Genomic DNA, 11,740 nt, shown 5'->3' with positions numbered 1-11,740 from the left:
CACCATTCGTTTGGCCAGAGGAGTGTGAGAAGAGTTTTCAAACTTTGAAAGAGAAACTCACCACGGCACCGGTGTTAGCGGTTCCTGAAGTCGGCAAGGACTACACCGTGTACTGTGACGCATCCAAGCATGGATTAGGTTGCGTACTCATGCAGGATCGGAAAGTGATATCCTATGGATCGAGGCAACTCAGACCTCATGAAGTGAACTATCCAACACATGACTTGGAATTAGCAGCGGTCGTTTTTGCACTCAAAACTTGGAGACATTTTCTCTATGGAGCTAAGTGTGAGCTCTATACAGATCATAAAAGCCTCAAATATTTCTTCACTCAGAAGGAACTCAACATGAGGCAGAAAAGATGGCTAGAATTGATCAAGGATTATGATCTGACAATCAATTACACACCAGGGAAGGCTAATGTAGTAGCAGATGCCCTGAGTAGGAAGAGTACCGGAGGAGTGGAACAAGAAATATCACCGGAGTTGAGGAAGGAAATAAGTCAAGCCCAAATACAACTTTGGGAGAAGGAAGCCCATGAAGGACTATCGGCGTTGCAAGTAGCCGACGAGCTTAATGTCAATTTGAAGAATGAGATAATGATGGGTCAGATGGACGATCCATTCATTGTAGAAGAGATGAGAAGAATAGATGAGGGAAGACCATCAGAATTTCACCGAGGAGAATCTGGATCTTTGTGGTTCCAGAAGAGGATTTGCGTTCCGGATATTGCTGAAATCAAGGAAGTAATACTCCGGGAAGCTCATCAAACACCATATTCCATACATCCGGGAAGTACAAAGATGTACATGGATCTAAAGGAACTATTCTGGTGGAATAACATGAAAAGGGAGATAGCACAATATGTGGCAGAATGCCATACCTGCCAAAGAGTGAAAGCAGAACACCAGAGCCCGGCAGGGAAGTTACAACCTTTACCTATTCCAGAGTGGAAATGGGAGGAAATAGGGATGGATTTCATCACCGGACTACCCATGACTAATAAAAAGAAGGACATGATATGGGTAATCGTGGACCGGTTGACGAAAAGTGCACATTTTTTAGCGGTAAACCAGCAGGATAAAGGAGAGAAACTTATTGATCTTTACATCAAAGAGATCGTGAGTAAGCATGGAGTGCCTAAGAAGATAGTGTCGGATCGAGGATCCGTGTTCACATCAGCATTCTGGAAGCAGCTTCACGAAGCTTTAGGATCCAAGTTGGATTATAGTACCGCGTATCACCCACAAACAGGTGGACAAACCGAGAGAACCAATCAGATCTTAGAAGATATGCTTAGGGCTTGTGCCCTAGACTTCGGAGGATCATGGGAAGAACACTTACCACTAGCAGAGTTTTCATACAACAATAGTTATCAAAGCAGTATCAAGATGGCACCATTTGAAGCTCTGTATGGGAGGAAGTGTAGATCACCAATATGTTGGTATGAAGCCGGATCAAGCAAAGAGTTCAACCCTGATTATGTCAAGGAAAAACAACAAATCATTGACATTATCAGAGACAGGCTCAAGATAGCCCAGAGTCGGCAAAAGAGTTACGCTGATCAGAAGAGAAGAACATGGGAGCCACAAGTTGGAGACATGGTTTATCTTAGGGTAAGCCCGATGAAAGGACTCCAGAGGTTTGGAGTAAAAGGGAAACTCAGTCCTAGATATATAGGACCTTTCAAGATACTGAGTCAGAATCGAGGTTTAGCCTTTGAATTGGATCTACCGGGAAGGCTAGCTCAAGTTCACAATGTATTCCATGTTTCACAACTTCGGAAATGTTTGAAGACCCCAGATGAACCAATATCACATGACGAGCTCGAGTTACAACCAGACTTAACTTATATCGAGAAGCCAGCCAAGATTCTCGAGGAGAGCTGGAAACAACTCAGAAACAAGGCGATCAAGTATTGCAAGATACAATGGAAGCATCATCCCGAGAGGGAAGCCACCTGGGAAAAAGAGGAAGACCTGAGGAAAACATACCCCGAGTTGTTCAGGTATTACAACCACAACTTCGGGACGAAGTTTTCTTTAAGGGGGAAAGGCTGTAATGTCCCAGGTTTAGAGACGATCGAGGGGTAGATTTTAGAAAGGGATGTGCATTGCATAGTAAATTCTGGGGAAATTTCGCGCTTTTAACAAAAACTGCATCGAAGGGGGACAAGTTTCTCTCTCGACACCTTACAGGGTTAGGGTTTCGAGAGTGCGACAAACTTGCATCTCACTTCACTAGTTTAGGGTTTTGAGATGAGAGGGGAGAGTTTGCTTGATTGAATTCTAAATGATATGACATGGTTGAATTCAAACCAAGGTTGAATTTGAATTTCAAATTCAAACATTAAACAATTAACTTAAATAATTCAATTGAGGAAATTCATTAAGTAAATGATCAATAATAAACAAGATGAACAATTTTAATAAAGTAAAGCTCATTAGGGGAAAACTTTGAGCTTTATTGATCATCACACAATTTACAATGTCATTACAATATTCATAAGTGAAATAAATGAATAATTACAACACATTACAAGAATTGGTGAAATTGAAACAATACAAGGAAATGAAAAGAAAAGTACAAGTTAATAATCCTAGTCTAAATTCTACAAGATCATCTCCACTTGATCTTGTATGTGATGAACTCCAAGTCCATTTTGATCCATTCTTGATCCCTGCACAAAATCACAAAGAAGAAGAACAAATTATGCCAAGTGGCAAAGCCACTTGGCAGATTAGAAAAGAAGTTAAAATGGTGGATAATATCACAGCTCTGCCGAGCTGATCCTTTCCAAGCCAGGTGCACAGGATCTGGTTCACACAGACACACAAGCAGCACACACATCATGTGTGCATGCTCAACACCCAGCCACTGAGTGTGCATGCGGCACAACACACTCACACATCCTCAGTGAGTCACCAAAGTGACAAGCAGGAGCTGTCGACCAGGGATGCAAGAGAGCACCATATATAACCTTTTCAGAGCCAAACCCTAGCCATTTGTTCATCCATCGACAGGCAGCAGTGGTAAGTTTCACCAAGAACACCAAGAACACCAAGAACACTTAGAACAGGTAAAACAACAAGCCACCAGAAACCATCCAGGGACAGTTTCACCAAGAACTGTCAGCTGTGAGCAAGTACCAGATGGAGTAAAGCACCACAAGCTTGTAAGGAGGAGAAGGGCAAGCAAACCAAGCATCACAGAAGCAATCCTCTACAACAACACTTAATTCTAGGAGCTGGAGTGAGGTATACCACACAATAGCCTGAGCAAGATCATATCTTGCTCATACTTAAGCATGCTTGCATCACAGGAGCAAAGAAGGGTAGAAAACCCTGGGTGTATCATCATTTGGTTACTAAACCAATTGGTGCTAGCAAGTACAACCAAGGCTAAAAGGAAAATAAACCAGGGAACACTGGTTATGACAACACAGTGTCAAAACCAGAGAAATCCAGCATGGATTTACTCCTTGCAGCCAATCAGAATCACAAAGCACCTATTGACCTAGCTAAACCATCAGATTGACAGGCAACATGTGCCTATTCTGATTATCAACATCAAGGCTACTGGAAATTCACTAAGTGACTAGCCAGTGAGCATTTATCCATCACAGAAAGCCACCAAACAGGGGAGCCATCCCAGGGCAGCACATGAATACTGCCAGGATCACCTCAACCCTTAACCAATTCCAACAAAGAAACACTGCACAGATATCATCACCCAGTAGGGTTCAAAAGGAGGGCTAGGGTACCCAACCAGTGGTTGGCATCCATCTAATCCTAACAATTTCATTGATATGATCATCACTGAATCTCAGTTCACATCATTTATCCATCTAATCAAGCAAGTATAAACAGATAAATGAAACAGACAAGCAATTGATGCACCAGGGTCTTGCCAATGATCAAATGGATCATGACAGGCATCAATTGATGCTTAAGCAAGCAACAGCACACATCAGGCCAGGCCTGTGTGATGCACATGTGAGCAATAGTGAGGCACAGACACCAAAGAGCAGCTACTACAAGCAACTGGTGATCATATGAACACCAGAAGCTTGTTAGAGCATGCTACTGCATGCTAGAACTCATTTTAAGCAATTAACACATGAACAGATAATTAAATAACTGAACAATTGAATCACAGATAAGAGCATCAGGCTTTATAATTGTATCCAGAAGCACATCAAAGGCTTGATGAACCAAAGGATCATAATACACAAGAAAAGCACATATCAATTCATCACTGGATCACACTGCTAAGCCAACAGTAATGCTCAATTGAGCATAATCATGAATCTGAACTAAATGAACTAGCTCAGAGGCACTGGCACTTGCAAGTATGCAAGGATTAACCACCACAATCAAGCCAGGGACAAGATTAAGCACACACAGTATGCCCAAGTGACAGTAAAAAGAATAGGAGCATGCCAGTAGGCCATGAGCATCACTGGATGCTCATGAGCAATCGCAGGAGGACCACAGCCAGAGATTACAATGAACAGAAATAGCTAGGAAGCACAGTGAGCAATTGAGCAAGAACAGCACAGCACAGTAAGCTAGGATCTATGGCGACAGCAGTAAGCCAAGCACAGCAGAGCATCCACAACAGCAGGCCAGCACCTCCACAAGGAGGGAAGCCATGGCCAGGGATACTGGAGGAAGAAGAGAGGCACAGGAGAAAGAGGGTGGCGGAACACTTACCTGGAGCAGCAGCACCACAGCGTGCCATGGCGGCACGGCGGTACGGACCGGCCACGGCAGCACCAAGCCGCGGCCAAGCCAGGCGGTCGCCGAGGCGCAGGGCTCCAGCGCAACCACGGCGGGGCACACGGCCACGCCACGGCGTCAGGATCAATGGCTGCGACGAGGTGGCCGCGGAAACCCTCGGCCATGTCGCAGAGATGTTGGGGAAGAGCGGTGGCGGCGAGGAAACACGGATCGGCGCAGACCAATCGACGCGCCGTCGTGCGGCCGTTCGATTGCGTCCGATCTCGCCGGCGGGGACGGTCGGTGGCGGTCGGAATAATTCGGCGAAGGCGAGGCGACCACGGTGTCGCGAGAGAAAGAGAGAGATTAGGGTTTCTGCGCGAGGAGAGGGGAGAGAACGAATGGGCCGACCGAGCCCAAAGGGTGGCTCGGGTGCGACCTAACCCGTTGGGCCACCCTGACAGGTGGGGCCCAAGGGCATTTAGGTCATTTCCTAATTCCAAAAAAATACAGAAACTTTGAAATTATGTAAGAAATGTTAAATAGCTCTAAAAAAATAATTAAAAATATGAAAATAGATCAACATAAAATTCTCTAACTAAATAAAATATCAAAGAGAATTTTTGAAGACAATTAAGAATGAATCTTAATTTGATGATTTAAATAATGATTTAAATCACACATATTATTTTCAATAATGAAAATAAGTCCATTAATGCATTTGGACTTCAAAAACACCTTGACAACATTTCAAGGTAGTATTTTACTCTTAAACAAGTATTCCCAAATTATTCTTAGTATTAACCTCTTACATGAAATAATAACGATATCGGAAGGGGGGAACAAACCCTAAAAATGGAATCATGCATAATTGCTTCTTTAACCATTGCCCTTATCGGACAATGATGCTATTTTTCAGAACAAGAGGACAAGGGTCAGTCCATACCTTCCAACTGCAGAACTTTGCAGTGTTCAGGCAAGTTCATCACTTGCTCATGTCATTTGAGTATTTCTATCAAATTACTTGCAAAGTATTATGGTTATCACTATTGCATAAAAATCAAAACCACTACTTTCATAACTATGAATATGACTATGTGGTGGGCAATGGAACCATGGATTGTGTTGATATGGTGGAGGTTCCATTGCACGGGTTTATATCCATCTAGGATTAAACAACAAATGTCGCCAGTGATTCTTGTGCCGTAATACCCGTGTTAACCATAAGATCCGGAGTGGGACGGAGTAGTCAAAAGTGTTTCCACCTCTCGTTCATCAACGAATGCGCTTTACCGTAGACACTTGTATCTGTCAGGGCAAGCGGTTGGCTGGGGAAGCCTTAAGTCCCCACGGCATAGTCCGTAGACACTTGTCGCTTGAAGTGCAAGCGGTTGGCTGGGGAAGCCTTAAGTCCCCACGGTATTGCGGTCTATGATGGATTGTAAGATGTCCGGAACGGTCTATCCATGCTTGATAGGGGAAGGCATATAAGTGCCCGGAACGGTCTCATCATGGATATAGGGGAGGACAATCTTACAAAAGGGTGGGTGTTCGAGGTAGCGGAGGAACATGATTGGCTAGACCTTATACCGGGCCTCACACCTAAGGAAGTGTGAACGGGAGAGCTGCCCGGTTGGCACCAAGGTTAAGATCTCTTATGGGTAAAGCAACACACCTCTGCAGAGTGTAACAAACTGTGACCTGTCACTCCCTGTTCCGGGATTGAGGAACTGCGAACGCGGCCGGAAAGGAGCTCCATGAAGTTCTAGTAAACCGGTGAAGGCTGACGGACATAGCTCTTTGAAATAAAAGCAATCTCTTGAAGAAATGTTTATCAAAACTTGCATTGGTATTAGACTTTCTGGTCTAATATCGTAGCTAGTGCATTAAACACCTCTTATCTATAATGAACTTGTTGAGTACGCTCGTACTCATACCACTCTTAAATCCCATGCTTAGATTGTCTGAACCGTCTGGAGGAGGACTACGACAACAATGAAGGAGCCGAGGTTATCGGCTATGATGCACCTGACCTCTCAGGAGGAGTTGAAGGCGTAGACTACATCATCGTCTACGGATCCGGGGAGGCTTCCGGAGAAGAACAAGCCTAGAGATATCTAAGGAGTAGTAGTAGCCGAGCAGCACAAACTCTTACCATGTAGCTGCTCGATTAAATAAATGTTTAGTTTAATGAGACTATGGTATTGTAAGCTAAGTTGGGTTCGCCTCGAACCCAGGAGTTATCCTCTTAGGACCCAAGAGGAGCTCCAAGACGACTTGTGTATGTGTATTGTAATAATATGTGAATGAGTTATGGACCTTGCTATGTTCTGTTGTACTACTCTGAGGGATGTGATATTTGCGGAATGGTACTTCGCGAATGTTATATCAACGACTGGCATACTACAACATGCAGTGGTATGCAGGGTCACCACAGTTGTGGACCCCGGTCCATTCTTTTATACTGAAATACAAATCTGCTGCAATACTTGTTTTACTGTTTTCGTGCAAACAATCATCTTCCACACAATACGGTTAATCCTTTGTTACAGCAAGCCGGTGAGATTGACAACCTCACTGTTTCGTTGGGGCAAAGTACTTTGGTTGTGTTGTGCAGGTTCCACGTTGGCGCCGGAATCTCTGGTGTTGCGCCGCACTACATCCCGCCGCCATCAACCTTCAACGTGCTTCTTGACTCCTACTGGTTCGATTAAACCTTGGTTTCTTACTGAGGGAAACTTGCCGCTGTGCGCATCACACCTTCCTCTTGGGGTTCCCAATGGACGTGTCAACTACACGCATCAAGCAAATTTCTGGCGCCGTTGCCGGGGAGATCAAGACACGCTGCAAGGGGAGTCTCCACTTCCCAATCTCTTTACTTTGTTTTTGTCTTGCTTTATTTTATTTACTACTTTGTTTGCTGCATTATATTAAAACACAAAAATTAGTTGCTAGCTTTACTTTATTTACTGTCTTGCACTCTATATCAAAAACACAAAAAAATTAGTTACTTGCATTTGCTTTACTCATTTCAACATGTTTCCTTTTAATTTTACCGTGAAAGACATACCGGTAGGACGTGGGTCTATAGTTGGGAGAAACAATATAGAAGTATTTTTCAATCATGTTAGTACCGTTGAAGATTTTGAAGATAGACACTTGGTAGAACTTGCTCCTACTTATGAAATTGCTGCTGCTGCTTTAGTTTGCATGTTGGAAACTAAATTTGTTAATCTCAATCCTATAATCCAACACATGTTTCTTACACTTGGTGATATGGAAGAAGGGGAAAAGAAAGATTTTGTTTTAGAAACCCTTCTTAGAGAATTTGGTGGTTTAGCAAGAGAGGCTAGAAAGGTCTTTAGTAAATATAAGATGCTTGGTTCTTATACTAATTTTGCTAGTATCCTTGAAAAGATGGACATGGAGAGAGTAAGGTACACTAATAATATTAATGATGGTGGGGAGATCAAAGCACCAATACAATGTAAGCTCCTAGCAATGAATGAAGCGCTAGAAAATAACTATGCTTGGCTTGTTCCTGAAAATTTGTTTGATGAGAGTAGCAAGCCCAAGACTAATGAAAAGGGAGTCGCTGAAACTTATGTATCCAATATACTATGCATGGTTGAGAAGACTCCAAACCCCGCTGAAGATTCATCATCTCTCGATAATACTTGATTTACACTTTCTGCGCCTAGCTGAAAGGGGTTAAAGAAAAGCGCTTATGGGAGACAACCCTTGTTTTTACTACAGTATTTTTGTTTTATATTTGAGTCTTGGAAGTTGTTTACTACTGTAGCAACCTCTCCTTATCTTAGTTTTGTGTTTTGTTGTGCCAAGTAAAGTCTTTGATAGTAAAGTGAATACTAGATTTGGATTACTGCGCAGAAACAGATTTCTTTGCTGTCACGAATCTGGGTCTAATTCTCTGTAGGTAACTCAGAAAATTAAGCCAATTTACGTGAGTGATCCTCAGATATGTACGCAACTTTCATTCAATTTGGGCATTTTCATTTGAGAAAGTCTGGTGCCTCAATAAAATCCATCTTTACGGACTGTTCTGTTTTGACAGATTCTGCCTTTTATTTCACATTGCCTCTTTTGCTATGTTGGATGAATTTCTTTGATGCATTAATGTCCAGTAGCTTTATGCAATGTCCAGAAGTGTTAAGAATGATTGTGTCACCTCTGAACATGTTAATTTTTATTGTGCACTAACCCTCTAATGAGTTGTTTCGAATTTGGTGTGGAGGAAGTTTTCAAGGATCAAGAGAGGAGTATGATACAATATGATCAAGGAGAGTGAAAGCTCTAAGCTTGGGGATGCCCCGGTGGTTCACCCCTGCATATTCTAAGAAGACTCAAGCGTCTAAGCTTGGGGATGCCCAAGGCATCCCCTTCTTCATCGACAACATTATCAGGTTCCTCCCCTGAAACTATATTTTTATTCCGTCACATCTAATGTACTTTGCTTGGAGCGTCGGTTTGTTTTTGTTTTTTTTTTGTTTGAATAAAATGGATCCTAGCATTCACTGTATGGGAGAGACACGCTCCGCTGTAGCATATGGACAAGTATGTCCTTAGGCTTTACTCATAGTATTTATGGCGAAGTTTCTTCTTCGTTAAATTGTTATATGGTTGGAATTGGAAAATGCTACATGTAGTAATTCTAAAATGTCTTGAATAATTTGATAATTGGCAATTGTTGTGCTCATGTTTAAGCTCTTGCATCATATACTTTGCACCCATTAATGAAGAAACACATAGAGCTTGCTAATTTGGTTTGCATATTTGGCTTCTCTAAAGTCTAGATAATTTCTAGTATTGAGTTTTGAACAACAAGGAAGACGGTGTAGAGTCTTATAATGTTTACAATATGTCTTTTATGTGAGTTTTGCTGCACCGTTCATCCTTGTGTTTGTTTCAAATAACCTTGCTAGCCTAAACCTTGTATCGAGAGGGAATACTTCTCATACATCCAAAATCCTTGAGCCAACCACTATGCCATTTGTGTCCACCATACCTACCTACTACATGGTATTTCTCCGCCATTCCAAAGTAAATTGCTTGAGTGCTACCTTTAAAATTCCATCATTCACCTTTGCAATATATAGCTCATGGGACAAATAGCTTAAAAACTATTGTGGTATTGAATATGTACTTATGCACTTTATCTCTTATTAAGTTGCTTGTTGTGCGATAACCATGTTTCTGGGGATGCCATCAACTATTCTTTGTTGAATATCATGTGAGTTGCTATGCATGTCCGTCTTGTCTGAAGTAAGAGAGATCTACCACCTTAATGGTTGGAGCATGCATATTGTTAGAGAAGAACATTGGGCCGCTAACTAAAGCCATGATTCATGGTGGAAGTTTCAGTTTTGGACATATATCCTCAATCTCATATGAGAATAATAATTGTTGCCACATGCTTATGCATTAAAGAGGAGTCCATTATCTGTTTTCCATGTTGTCCCGGTATGGATGTCTAAGTTGAGAATAATCAAAAGCGGGAAATCCAAAATGCGAGCTTTCTCCTTAGACCTTTGTACAGGCGGCATGGAGGTACCCCATTGTGACACTTGGTTAAAACATGTGTATTGCGATGATCCGGTAGTCCAAGCTAATTAGGACAAGGTGCGGGCACTATTAGTATACTATGCATGAGGCTTGCAACTTGTAAGATATAATTTACATAACTCATATGCTTTATTACTACCGTTGACAAAATTGTTTCATGTTTTCAAAACCAAAGCTCTAGCACAAATATAGCAATCGATGCTTTCCTCTTTGAAGGACCATTCTTTTTTACTTTTATGTTGAGTCAGTTCACCTATCTCTCTCCACCTCAAGAAACAAACACTTGTGTGAACTGTGCATTGATTCCTACATACTTGCATATTGCACTTGTTATATTACTCTATGTTGACAATTATCCATGAGATATACATGTTACAAGTTGAAAGCAACCGCTGAAACTTAATCTTCCTTTGTGTTGCTTCAATACCTTTACTTTGATTTATTGCTTTATGAGTTAACTCTTATGCAAGACTTATTGATGCTTGTCTTGAAGTACTATTCATGAAAAGTCTTTGCTTTATGATTCTCGGAATTGGACGAAATCAACGCCCAGGGTCCTATTTTGCCACGAAGCTTCCAGAAGACCGAAGGAGAGTCGAAGTGGGGCCACGAGGTGGCGACACGCCAGGGCGGCGCGGCCCAGGCCCTGGCCGCGCCGACCTATGGTGTGGGCCCCTCGTGCCGCCTCTTTACCTACCCTTCCGCCTACTTAAAGCCTCCGTCGCGAAACCCCCAGTACCGAGAGCCACGATACGGAAAACCTTACTGAGACGCCGCCGCCGCCAATCCCATCTCGGGGGATTCTGGAGATCTCCTCCGGCACCCTGCCGGGGAGGGGATTCATCTCCCGGAGGACTCTTCACCGCCATGGTCGCCTCCGGAGTGATGAGTGAGTAGTTCACCCCTGGAATATGGGTCCATAGCAGTAGCTAGATGGTTGTCTTCTCCTCATTGTGCTTCATTGTTGGATCTTGTGAGCTGCCTAACATGATCAAGATCATCTATCTGTAATACTATATGTTTTGTTTGTCGGGATCCGATGGATAGAGAATACTATGTTATGTTAATTATCAAGTTATTACCTATGTGTTGTTTAAGATCTTGCATGCTCTCCGTTATTAGTAGAGGCTCTGGCCAAGTTTTCGCTCTTAACTCCAAGAGGGAGTATTTATGCTCGATAGTGGGTTCATGTCTCCGTGAATCTGGGGGAGTGACAAAAACCTCTAAGGTTATGGATGTGTTGTTGCCACTAGGGATAAAACATTGATGCTATGTCTAAGGATGTAGTTATTGATTACATTACGCACCATACTTAATGCAACTGTCTGTTGTTTTGCAACTTAATACTGGAAGGGGTTCGGATGATAACCTGAAGGTGGACTTTTTAGGCATAGATGCATGCTGGATAGCGGTCTATGTACTTTGTCGTAATGCCC

Source organism: Lolium perenne, chromosome 1 (genome assembly GCF_019359855.2).
Source record: "Lolium perenne isolate Kyuss_39 chromosome 1, Kyuss_2.0, whole genome shotgun sequence".
In the NCBI taxonomy this organism is placed as follows: Eukaryota; Viridiplantae; Streptophyta; class Magnoliopsida; order Poales; family Poaceae; genus Lolium; species Lolium perenne.
The sequence above is the reverse complement of the archived record's forward strand: the minus strand, read 5'-3'. Positions refer to the sequence as shown.